The sequence below is a fragment of the Onychomys torridus genome, chromosome 10 (assembly GCF_903995425.1).
Source record: "Onychomys torridus chromosome 10, mOncTor1.1, whole genome shotgun sequence".
Taxonomy (NCBI): Eukaryota; Metazoa; Chordata; class Mammalia; order Rodentia; family Cricetidae; genus Onychomys; species Onychomys torridus.
In genome coordinates this window covers 88,970,995-88,984,627 of record NC_050452.1, presented here as the reverse complement: position 1 = coordinate 88,984,627, position 13,633 = coordinate 88,970,995, and the positions used below count along the sequence as shown (strand labels likewise).

At 34.8% G+C, this 13,633-nt stretch overlaps 1 pseudogene; it reads right to left on the bottom strand.

Moving 5' to 3' along the window:
* Window positions 1–2,956: 2,956 nt before the first annotated feature.
* Window positions 2,957–13,633, bottom strand: LOC118591944 (annotated as a pseudogene).

Genomic DNA, 13,633 nt, shown 5'->3' with positions numbered 1-13,633 from the left:
TTTTGCTACATCTTGCAAACAAGTTAATAATATAGGTTAATCTAATTGAATTGTTGGCCAAAGTGGCCTCATGTTGGCAAAACAACTCCAATTGTTTCCAGGGCTATTAGTTTTTCTCTACAAACTGATGGTAATCCCTGTTGCTGAAGCTAATGCCTATATATCTCATTGAACATAAAAAAGTTGAGATGGTACCTACCTAGAGCCTTCACCCCTACTGATTAGTGTTCATGGTACTGGGAGGCACTCTAAATGCTACCATAGGAGAAAGGTAACCAACAATATAGTTACAAACTTTGTGATTTACACTATTGAGTTACCTACATAAAACACTGGTACAATCATGTTACAAACATTGAGTTAGCAATGGGATTTAAGGCCTCCTCTGTGAGGTAGATTTTATGCCTGACACTTCTTGGGTGTTAAAAACTTGAGATTCTATAGGGCCTAGGGAAAACCAAAATACTATTGTGCAAAATTAACATAGCAATAAAATGACTCCAAATGATATTCTGCTATACCCCTAGATCAGTGTCTCATTCAGCCATGAGTGGAGATGCTTCCTCTTGCAGTGTAGGGGAGCTAACACAGGGATGCAAAACTGAACAATGTACAGAGAATGAGAGACTTTGCAAAACTCAGCCCTAAATTGTATGTCTTCATCAAACCACTACCCTCAGGGTTCAGGGAACATGTTGGAAGAGGAGGCAGAAGATTTTAAGAGTTGGGAGAGATAGATGACATTAAGTAAACAGTTTCTTCAAGATACAACAGGATCAACACATATATGAATTCACAGAGACTGTTGTAGTATGTACAAGGCTTACACATGTTCAAGCTGATGGAGTCAAAGTATTGAGAGGGGGTCACCAGCTCTCATGTCTAAACAAGAACCTATCTCCAATTAACAACTGCTGAAAAGAAAATTGTTTTTCCCCCCCAATGGAATCTCATAGGATATATAAACCACATTTAAGTATAAGCCTAATGTCTAGCTATAGGTGGTTGACATAAAACAAAGCCAATGATATTTTTATATATTTATGACTCATTTTGCTGTGTTTGGGCATATTTTTTTTGTCTTACTAGTCTTTTGCTCATACATTAGGATTTCTGACTCTGTGTTTTTAAGGGCTTTGGGTATATGTTTCTTGTGCTGTTTGTTGATAACTTTTTAAACTTAATAATCCATGGAATTGGTTGGGTGGTAGGGATGATCTTGGAGATGAAGGAAGAGAAATGGTGATATGAATATACTGTATGAACTTTCAACAAAAAAGAAAAAATGTACTTTGGTATTGTTTAGAACTTTGCACTCAGTATGCTATCCTGCTATGTGCTTAGCCTGTTGAAGTTTAACCTTCCACTAAGAAAACAATGACACCAACCTCATCATGCCTTCCAATTACAACCTTTCACAACCTAAGATAAATGTGTAGCTTTAAAGTATGTGCTATGTCATGCCTATGATCCATAGTAATATGTGAGTACATATATAATGTGGTGGTAATAATTTTTGCCAACAGAAACCAGACTTACATGACCCTTAAGTGACAAAAATATACATTTTGAGGGCAGCACATGAACGTAAGTTGATAACGTCCATGGGTTGCTTTGGGTGCTGTTTTAGGTCAGTTGGTGTCTGTAAAGTAACTTCTTCCCTTGTGAAACTTCAAAAAAGTTTTCCTTAAATGTATCTCAACTCCTTTCCCATACCATTTGTTTTCTATTTTGTTCAGTAAATATAGAACAAAGCCCTTTGTTAGAGACAAACAGGAAATATGGACGTGTAACAGGGGCAGACACACATTATACATAAAACAACAAAGTATACAGCACAAAATATAGAAACATTCAAAACATGGGGAGATATGTGGAAAACTCAAATTGAGGTTTATTCTTCTAAACTGCTAGAAGAGGAAGTCTTTCTCTTTTTCTTTCTGTTTAATGTAATATCAACACAGCTATTGTCTATGGTACTAGACTTGAAACATTTGGGATGCTAACAAATGCAGTTCTGAATAATATTATATGCCTTAATGATTTCTATTTTCTCTTAGTTCCAAAATTTTATTTTGCTAAATAGTGAAACATACTAATGTTTCTACATTCTCTATGGCTTAATGTTGATCTTTATCATAGGGAGCACTGGAATTTTATAAAATATTAAATAACTATTTAAAAATTTGGGACAATACTTTCTATTAGCATCTGAATTATTTAAGTTCTTTTTCTTGACAGCCAGACCAAGATCATTCTTCAGCTCCAAAAATCATGTTCATCCGCACCTTCAGGCAAATCCCACAAAGATACATCAACATTAGATGAGGAGCAGAGTAACCTTGAAGTGTTTATTCCTGGCAGAGCATGGTAGTTATTTTAGACCTAATTTGTTGATTATTTCAGTTAAAACATCTGGACGATGGTCAAGGGGATGGAAACCTCAAACATGTGGCCTGGGCTGCCATGACTGTTGGGAGAGGAAGGGATAGGATGGAGAACTGTCTAACCAAATACAAAATGAAGTCAGAACAGCTGTCTTTCTCTTATAGAGTTGGCTTCAGTGTATTATGAATTCTCTTCCCTCTACTTTGCTGGTTTAAAAAAAGTCTTCTTTGTCACATTTTAAACAGATCATGTTCTTGTTTTCTTTGACAGACACTGAATGTTCATTTCCTTCCATTTTACTTAAAAAAAAAAAAAAGATATATCTGCAAATTCACAGTTAAATGTCAGGCCCTCTATTTTTCTCCAGTAAACAGGTTGATGTTTCTGAGATTGTCATTATTCTGAGGATTATTACATCAATAAATTAGTGTGAAATATAATTATGTGAGAAAATACAGATTTGGAATTGTTGATCTTTTAAGTTTTAAGCTGTAAAATATATAGATAAACTAAGTAGCCCAGTATCTTCTAAATCAAAAAGGATAATCTTGCTGCACCTGAAACAGTGTTAGAATTGAATGGAAGTCTTCCCCATCATGGCTGTAGATATTATCCATGTTATTAAAGAGTTCAATTCTCTTTTTTTCTTTTCTGTCTTTACAAAGAATCGGTAAACAACCAAGCAACATTTTACAACAAGGAAAGCTATGGCTGCCACACAGGTGAGTAGGAATCCAACCACATCCAGAGAGTGGTACTGGTACCAGGTAAGGTTAAAGGCAAGTGGCCTCAGGTGCTTGGCCCCTTTGTGGTGCATGACAAACTCAATCCAGAAGACAGCTCTGTCCAGGGGCTTCATAGGCTGGTCGTGGTGAATGGCTGACAACAACATAGCTTTCTCTTTATAGCTAAAGGAAAATATAATGAAAATTAACTTAGAAAACAAATTAAAAACAAACATGTTTGTTTTTCCACAGGTAGTAAAGATGATTACATTAAATGTAGAAGGAAAATAATTTTTTTCACTCAGTATTAAAGAACGCTGCTGTGGGATGTTCTGTATGTTAAATGTGTTGCTCTGATTGGTTAATAAATAAAACATTGACTGGCCAGTAGCCAGGCAGGAAGTATAGGCAGGACAAGCAGAGAGGAGAATTCTGGGAAGTGGAAGGCTCAGGCAGAGAGACACTGCCAGCCACCATGATGAGAAGCAGATGCTAAGATACCAGTAAGCTACAAGCTATGTGGCAACTTATAGATTAATAAAAATGAGTTAATTTAAGATAGAAGAACTAGTTTATAAGTAATGTAAGTCTCTGTTTGTTTGATTGTGTCTGAGCAGCTTCAGGACTGGTGGGTAAGAAAGATTTGTCCTGACTGTGGGCCAGCCAGGAAAACTCCAGCTACAGAACACTTATTATTCAGACCAAAACATGTGCATAAAACATTGACCACAGATGAAAAAGAAAAGAACAAGTATTTGTAAACAACAGAATGGACCACTAAAGTCCTAAGTACAAACAGAAAAATAAACAGAACTGAGCTATCTTTTCGGTGTATGAAACTTGAGTTATCTGGTAAGTAATTATTAGTTTCACAGGTGTGCAAAGTTCATGCCAATATCACAGTTTAGAGAGAGGAGACAAACCTCTGTCAACTTATTTGTGGTGCCTATGTAGGCAGAGAAGAAAGAGAATTGGAATTGTTTTGGACTTTGTATTGATCATTTATCAGCACTTAATTATAACTATCATTGTGGGTAGCTTGTTTTACTTAACAACCCTGATTGTTCATTCCTGCCCTTCATAAACCTCGTTAAGAATTTGATCCCATTGTTAAATTTTTGTCCAGTAGAATTTTTTCCTTTTGCAGATGAAGACATGGCTAATCCAACCTTAATTCTGATGTGTGCTATGGCATAACAGTAGAATGGCAGTGGAGGTAACATCCTTCCCTGCTATTATAAATATCATAGTGAGAGGACTGTTTCTCATGTAAGAATGCTTATTTTAATGAGTTTTATAACATAATACATTATTTTTCAAATAAAATAAAACAAACCATGTTCCAGAAAGTGGTGGTTTAAATTACCTGTATCTCCTAAAATCCTTGAAATGCTCTAAAAAGAGTGTATTTTTTTAATCATCTCTTTACAAACAAAAGTTTTTCCTTGTTATTTAAGTCAGGGAAGAAAAGTAAAAATATGCAGAAAATTTCTGATGAGAAGACAGATGTTATAATACAATTAATATTGATGCATGTACTGAAGATTTGAATGGTGAATTTATGTTCTTTAGATAGGATAGGTTTTAAATAAATGTTTTCCAAGTTATAATTTTGAGAAGAAACTTTTACTATTATTATCCAAAATAAGAGAAACACAGCCCTGACACCTAAGGACATGCACACATTTAAAAAGTAGTATCATCTCTCCCCCACTGGTATCAAATGGGTTAAATCAAAAGCCCCTGTTGTTTGCCATGTGCCAGTAATGGAATCAAAATATTTGCTCAATATCCTTGGGGAACATTAATTACTATTACAAGGAGAGCTTAATTATGTCCTGTTAGTTAGCAATGAAAGTCATTATAGAAGAATTTTTAAAAAGCAAAGAACTATACGCCAAAAGTATTTTTTTTTTATCATTTTTCACTAAAATAATGTATTTAAAACATAAAATTATCTTTAATAAAGTGTTCTACACTTTAAATATCCACAATTCATTTATTTATTTTAAATATTTATTTTATTATTGTTTTTGGAAATTTTGCATGCATTAATGTTATGTTCACTATGTGAATGCCTTTTGTGCCTGGAGACAAGAAGAGGGAATCCAGTCTTCTGTTAATGGGATTATGTAAGCCTACAAAGAACCACATGGGTTCTGGGACTGAGGCCACATCTTCAGCCAGAACAGCAATTTTTTAAACACTGAGCCATATATCAAACTCTGAATATTTACACTAATCTCTCTACTGAGGTCTAATGCTAAAAATCATAATTGTGATAAAAGTTTCAGATTTCCATTTTACATTAATGCTTCTCATCATCAGTGTTTTCCCAATTTTTCCTTGTAAAAATTTTCCTTGACAGTTTTTTTTTTTTTATTATTATATTTGTGTTTTAATTTTACACATCAGCCATGGGTTCCGCTGTCCTCCCCCTTCCTGCCCCCACCCCCACCTTCCTCCCATCCCCTCCCCTCCATTCTCATCTCCTCCAATGCCAAGACTCCCCTGGGGATTCATTTAAACCTGGTGGATTCAGTACAGGCAGGTACAGTCCCCTCCTTCCAGGCTGAGCAAAGTGTCCCTGTGTAAGCCCAAGGTTCCAAACAGCCAGCTCATGCACTGTGATTATTTACATTACACTTATGAGTTATTTAAAATTTTGTACTGTACTTCAAATTCTAGCAATAATTTCCCACTGAAAGAAGCAAAAGGGAAATTGTTCAGGGTGGTAGTACATGCCTGTAATCAATCTTAGCTCTCTGAAGATAAAAGAAGAAAATTGAAATTTTAAAAACATATTTCATCTCTATATGTAGTCAAAATCACCTAGTGAAAAACCCAGAAAACAGCAAAAGTAATTCCATGGTGACAATCATACTGATTTATCTTTGCCATATTTATTTTTGTCTTTACTCTTATAACTGCATCTTTGTTATTCAACAAATAGCTAAGAAATAAATACTAATTAATGAATACATAAATGAATATGTAACTAAATAAAATGAGATAAAGACAGAGCTCACTGGTAAAGCACATGACCATCTTGTGCAAAATCATGTTCAAAGGTAGGACAAATAAATCAGTAGATACATAAGTAAATATGGAAGAGGTTATACTCACACAGGGTTGTTAATGACTGCCTTCAGTGCATTGTGCAAATCTGAACTGGACATAGTACTGAATTCCAACTCAACAGCGGCTCCTTTGGCTTTCATGTGAGCAATGTTATCACGTTGTTCCCCAAATAAAGGGATGCCGACCATAGGGATCCCATGATGGATCGCCTCATAGACCCCATTGGCTCCACCATGAGTTACAAAAGCTTTGGTTTTGGGATGACCTAACATCAGATGAAAGACAGTAAATACCCTGAGAAAGCATAAAACAGAACATAGAAAGTGGAAGGACTTTTTTGTAAATATGTCTTGTAACTGCATTTAAATTGTTTTTGTATATAAGAGCAACAAGCACCTAAGTTTACATATAACACAATGGAAGATCACATAGCATCTATTTCATGTGACATGAGACCTGAAAAAAAAAAAACCTGATTGTTAACTGAACACACTGAAATCATTTAATAGGTCAAATAAAGCACCGTGAGAAGAGTCCAAGGACATGTCAGAACTGGTTTTCCTACAAAAACAGTGGATCCACTCAATTGTGCATAAGAATGTGTAAGAGAATCAGGAGAACATGTGTGAATCACAGGAAGTGTGTGATCACTTCATGATAAAGGCTGTGAATCTTTAATCACTTACAATAGAGTAACTAATAATAAAACAGAATGAAGAATGTTTCTTAATGGTATTTGGGAAATTTTACTTCATTCAGAAAAAAAATGTGATAACTGAACTAGAGAAAGTAAGTTAAACTCAAGTAATTATAGGAAATTCTCTTTGAGGAGCAGTTTCAATTAAAGCATATACTTTATTTCCAATCAGAAATATTATTATAATAAAAAGAAATGTGTATTATATTCCCATTAAGACTTAAAATACATTTAAATATTTTTCCTTTAAATTTTCCATGACTAAAATCTCAGTTGTTTCCTGTTGTGCTATCTGTCTATGAGAGATTGCCTTTCACTCATCATTCAGTGTTCCAGCCTTACCCAGAAGGTCGTTCTGGGGGATCCACTTGTACACATGAGTATTCGGTCCTAATTTTTTTGGTTTCTTGCCCTCAAATCTCCATAGAACCTGTTAGTTGTACGACAATGCTTTATTACAGGAGTCAGGGTTTTAAAATGTAATATTTAAAATTCAGAGATCATATAACTAAATACCTTTCATAGGACAGGTGAGGAAACTGAAGAAGAGAAATTGAGTAGTGGAATTATTTTTTTAAAAAAATCAACAGACAGCATGTGCTTATTTTCATATTCATTCAGGTTGAATGTAATCATGATTTCCCAAATAAGTTAGATAAATGACATAATTAGTGTTTAGTGGTTATATTTGAGATATTGTTTCATCTCCAAAACTCTATTGTAATGAAGTGGAACAAATTACCAATGATTCATACTTTGCATATATTTATTACAATAGCTGAGATGAAGAAATTATGTTTGCATGAGGTGTCTGAAGTTCATGCTACATTAAAACCTTTCAATACATGTTAATGTCATTGTGTTAGTGCAGTTATTAAGTAAAATTTTCCTCTTCTGTGAATTATCTTTAGCATGTACAGGATCCTCAGATAATCTTCAAGAAAAAGAAGCATGTGACTTGGCAGAATACTTTTGTCTGTACTCCTGCTTGCGTTACTTCCAGAACACCATAGTTTCTCACAACTAAACTACTTAATGTAATTTAGAGTGTAATATTTTTTATCTGTCACATATTAAGTTTCTGCAATTAGATCATCTGAAACTTTACAGACTGAGTACATAGTGGGCTCCCCTGTGGACATATGATCTCACCTTTTGTGGAATCTGTGCAAGGGCTGATGCAATTGCCATGGCCTTTTCTTCTGTCATGTTGCTGACCATTGACCCCAGAGAAAACACCACAATACCATGTTATCCAGAACTCTGGACAAAGTCTTCTATTTTCTTTGAAGACAGAATTTGTTTCAACATCAAATAACAATAGCAGGGAAAGTACTATGGAGAAAATGCAAAGGAAATATTGGGATTAAAAGGTAAATGTTATTAGGAATTATTAGGTACATCAAAGGTAACACCAAATTTTCCATCTTGCATATTTTGTAGTTTTCACACAGCAATATTAAATATATTCATACATTTGTGCAACAAGAAGTGTACAAACTAAACCTTTAGGTACAAAATTTATCATAGGAGGTATTCAAAAAATTAAAATATGTATCTTTTACTCTATGAAATATGTGATTTTAAAAGTATGTTTTGATGATGTACTCTTAAGCAAAGATGAGTCCTACTCTATTGGAGAAAGGCTTCCACATAGCAATGTGTAGTGTCAGAAAGGATACATATAGAGCAAGGAGAAATTTGATATTCACATAATCATCTAGTCCAACTAAGTCAGTCCTGGGTATCAGTGTTGTGTCACCATTAAATCACCTTCACCGACCTACAAGGCTACCCATTCACCATGCTGCCAGGGGACAGCTTGGTGTTCTGAGACCATAGCCCCAGGTAGGGTACTCAGAAAAAGTTTGCCTGTGTATCTATCAACCACCCCAACAATCAAGGCATCCAGGAATTGTAACATGTCCCACACCCCTAGCCCCAGATAGAGACCAGCAGCCTACCCTACACCACACCCATCTCTGCCTCAAGAAAGTATCACATCCTGTACTCTGCCTCAATGAGGATTACCCATGCAGCAGTGCCCCCAAGCCCTGATAAACAAGGGTCATCTTTAAACCCCAGTGAGCCCTTCATAGATACCTGAAAACCAGCAGTAAGAACCTTCTAACTCTATGGATAAGTTGTTTTTGGACTTGGAAGTTGTACCAATTCCTGGCTGAGCTGGGACTACTTCAGATATACCATGAATATTTGGGCAGCAAAAGTTAGACCTGAGTATATGCTATTATGTGGATAGGAAGGTGAGGGTGGATTTTGTGAGTAGATGGTGGAAACAGGTGAGTATGATTAAAATAAACTGTATGACATTTTAAAAGAATAATAAAGATACTATTCTAAAACTATGATTTAATCCTTTATATTCATCTTATAATTAATTCCATATATACCTCCTCTCATTCTTAAATCAATGTTACCAAGGACTGTTAGGAAGAATAATTCTAATGTTGTGTGTATAAATACATGTTATTTCATCTGAACTCCCGCTTAGCTCATTTAATGTTTTCTGAGATTCTTAGTACAATTATAAAGGTATTATATGATCATTTATAAAGTTGTATGTAATTAGGATAATTCCAGTGTTTACTTCACAATAACTGATGTACACAGTGACTGCAAATTCTGATTACTTTGCATGGATTTAAGTGAACATACTGTATACTAATAGAGATACCTGTTGTTAAGATCCATTACTTGACTTCCAAGTTATGAATTATGCTTTAGAAAGGGAGGACAATAATCTGAGCATTTGAAAAGTACTGAGTAGCAAATATTTGTGGAGAAGGCAGAAATATTTCACACAGAATATGACTCCACAATAGCTGACAGGGGGCCAAATCTTGTTTATGAAATATAATAACTGTATTGTTACTAATTATTGTTAAAGATTGTGACTCATTGTTTTTTCTTCTTTCCATACTTTTTTCTCAATGATGGTAACACTTTATGTTTTCCTTTATTGGAACTGAGAAATACTCCAGGTACCAGGATATTTCCTGCACCAACTAATATAACATTGAGTCAATTTGACTTTGAAAAGCTATGGATAATCTTAATAATTCAATTGAAGAGTAGTATTTGGTTTTGTTAAATAAAGGGATATAATTCTATTAGCAGGAAGAATTATTTTATAAATTAAATTTAGTGATAGTCTTCACTGAAAATAATAAGAATTATTAAGGTTTTCACATGCAGTGCTTATTTTTCCTCTGTGTTTAATTTCTAGTCAGCTGTGATGTCAAGAGCCATGCTTCTCAATAAATCTTTAGTGCAGTGAATCTCAACCCATGAGTTGTGAGATCATTTGAGATTGCTTAAGACTATCAGAAAACACATATTTCCAGTGGTTTTAGGAACTGAGACACACTCCTCAATTCATCTCCAGGCAGGTTTACCCACATGCAGATGTGCCTACATATAAGTACAACTATATTTAATGGTTTCAGCCTTAGGAAGGTTGCGAATCACTGTCTCCTATAGGCGTGGCATAAGATCTTAAAAATATACACCAATAACATAATCTTCCAATTTGTATCCAAAACTGAGATCTCAAGTGATGAATGCTTTAAATGATAGAGTAAAAGCCAGAAATATTAGTTTTATCCAGAGTATTACTGAGACTATTCCTAGTATTGTGGGATGTATTTTTGTTTGAGCTAAAATACTGGTGAACAACTTTCCATCCTCATCTTACTGTATAGATGAGTGCATTTACTTTAAAACTCTGTAATCTATTGGTTCTATGATATATTTGAAAATATAATCTTAATATTGTGGCATACTTTTTCCTATTCAGCAAGATACTTAAAGTGTCTTCACATGCATTAGATAATTATTAACATTAACAATCATTATAATTTGAAGACTAATTGCCTCCCACAAGCTCAGTGCTGAAGTATTTGGTCTCTGGATAATTGTACTGTTTTGGAAGTTTCTGAAAACTTTAAGAGGAAAGCCTAAATAGAGGAAATATACAATCACAGGCATGTCTTGGTGGCAGTATATTTCTCATCCAAACTCTACTTCCTGTCTTCTGTGGAATGCATAGCTTCTCTCATATACTTCAGCTGTTACCTAACACAGTCTCAAAGTTAATAGACTCTGAGAAGTTCTATGGTTCCAACTTCTCATAGCATTGTAATCCTTTCTTTACAAACAGTTTTCACAAAGGTTTTAGTAAGTTATAAACCTTTGTCTTTCCTAAGGAGCTTTATAACAGGGGTGGTGGCAGATACCACGTCTATGCTGTCTATCCATACTTTGGATATTTATTTTGGACTATTCTAACGACTTCACAGGTTTTTTTAATGATGAGTGATACTCTCTGACATGATGAATTTAACTGATTTAATCTCACTGGCTAGTCCTGTATATATCCAAGGTCCCTCATGTTGTTCCCTAATTATGGAAATACAGAAACACGTGGCCCTGTAAAAATTTATTCTTTTCATTGGAAAGACTCAATACCCCACTTCCTACATCTTTTTCACTGAGGGAACTGAAGGAATGGTGTAGAACCATTTCCATTAAAATTCAACTGGACAAATGTGAACAAAAAGGCGTTCATACCTTGGACAAGGGTTTGGCAGGTTTGCAGTGAGGTCCGCCAATAAAATCAACATTTGGTAAGACTGGGCGAGGGAACTCCAAATCCCAGTAAGACCTAATAAGCCACATCTCTGTTTTTTTTCATCATTTCAGCTAATGTAGTAGGTCTTCCTACATAGAGAGAAATGAGGTGGTCAGGGTAGGGAAGGGAAGAGAGAAAATGATGACAAGATTGTCTTCACAATATACTAAGATTTCCCAAAAAGTGTTTGAATAATTTGTGCTCAATTATGTAGAAAGAATGTATTTATAAACAAAGTATGTATTCAAGTACAATGTAAATTTTGTGTGTAATTTATCTGTGGTTTACACAATAAGTTAATATGTGTGTTGTCAGCAAACAGAAGAAATTCTATGTCCATAGCTACCTCAGTAAAGAACCATCATAAAGACTCATTAAGAGAAGCCTCCATATAGTTAAGCCTGCACTTCCTTCCTCCCTAAAATTTTGAATGTATTAGGGAAATATATAAGCAAATACTTAAGCTCCAGAAAAAACAATCCCACCACAGTCATAGATACAACTTGAAACTTGACCCAGCAATTCTTACCCTATTTGTGAAACATAAGCAGCTGCCCCTTGTTCCTTGGTTTTCAAAGTGATTTCTGAATTTGATGCCTGGCTGAATTCATAATCCCACACTTCCACTTCTCCTTTATAGTAAGAACTTACTAGTTCTTAATATACTTCCACTTTTATGTCAAAAACTTAATAGTAATTATTTATTATATAAATATAGTCATGACATCTAGAAAATGTACAGAAATTATAACAATAGACATTTATACTCACCACTAATGGGGACTTATATTTATGAATGGAGAAACTTGACTTTAAACAAATGCCAAGCAAACTCACAAGCAGCCATGCTTTAAGAGATTTAATATACTGTATGAATATACAGAAAGGAACTTTTGAAGGAACACAGAGTCATTAGAAACTTCAAACTAAATTTCTTGAGTTTGTGGTTAAACAGAAAATCATGCAGTAGGGTGTAAATCCTTCAGGAAATATATACAATTTTTAAATAAAGAAAAATTTATCTATGTAAGATCATCAATAGACTATAAATTTGTCATTCCCTGATCTACACATGTTAAACTTATTTTCTTTATAAATGAGAAAAAAATAGTAAAATGAATAGGCAATGGCTTATAGCAACCCTGGAAGCTTTGCTTGATAATTACATGACCTCCTTGAATGTCCTGTGCCAATTGTGTACAATATGATTCTCTTTGACCAATGATACCTGACTACCCACTGTATATGAAGATGCAACATTACAAATCATTTATCAATTGCACCTTTAAAAGATAAATGTATCTTATTTCAGATGGATATGACATTAGATAAATGCAATGAAACAGCCCCCACCTAGAGATAAAATAGTTAACTTACCCCAAATTTCAGTATAAAACAGACCCCATTTCTTCTCATCAAATGGCTGGAACCAAAATCAAAATAAAGCATGCACATCATATTTTCCACCCTCTCCATGAATGTCATTTGACCACTTAATCCTGACAAAATAATAGGTACGTAAGAGGGAGGGAAAAGAAGTCCCCCACTAGTCTTTTCTATTGCGTAGGCAGGAAAATAGCAAATGCTGTACACAAAGGGTATTTGGAGTATTTCAGCTATCAGATTACCACAAGGACCATGTGGAACTGAAAGAAGGACATCAAACTTCAATTCTTGCAGTTTTGTCAGAAGTTGTTTGTTCAAAACAGCTTCTTTACACAGATTCAGCCACAGATCATAATATTGCCTATACACTTCATCCAGCAATGGAAAAGCATGTATCTTGTGGTACTTCATTCATCCAGCCAATGACCCATTGTGCATAAAAAATTTCCAGATCATCTTTACTAATAAATGTGGGAAAAGTCTCAAACTTCAGGCCAGGGGATTTTTGGGGATCAAGAAAGATGGAAGCTGAAGGTTTCAGAACTGTCACTTCATGACCCCTCTGTGCAAGTTCATCCAATATTATCTTCAATTCATCCATTGACTGAAATCCATTGGCCATACCAACACCTTCCCACAATTCCCAGATCTGAAGTAGCAACTCATCTGCAGGAGCAACAGAACTGACATCCACTTCACAAACAT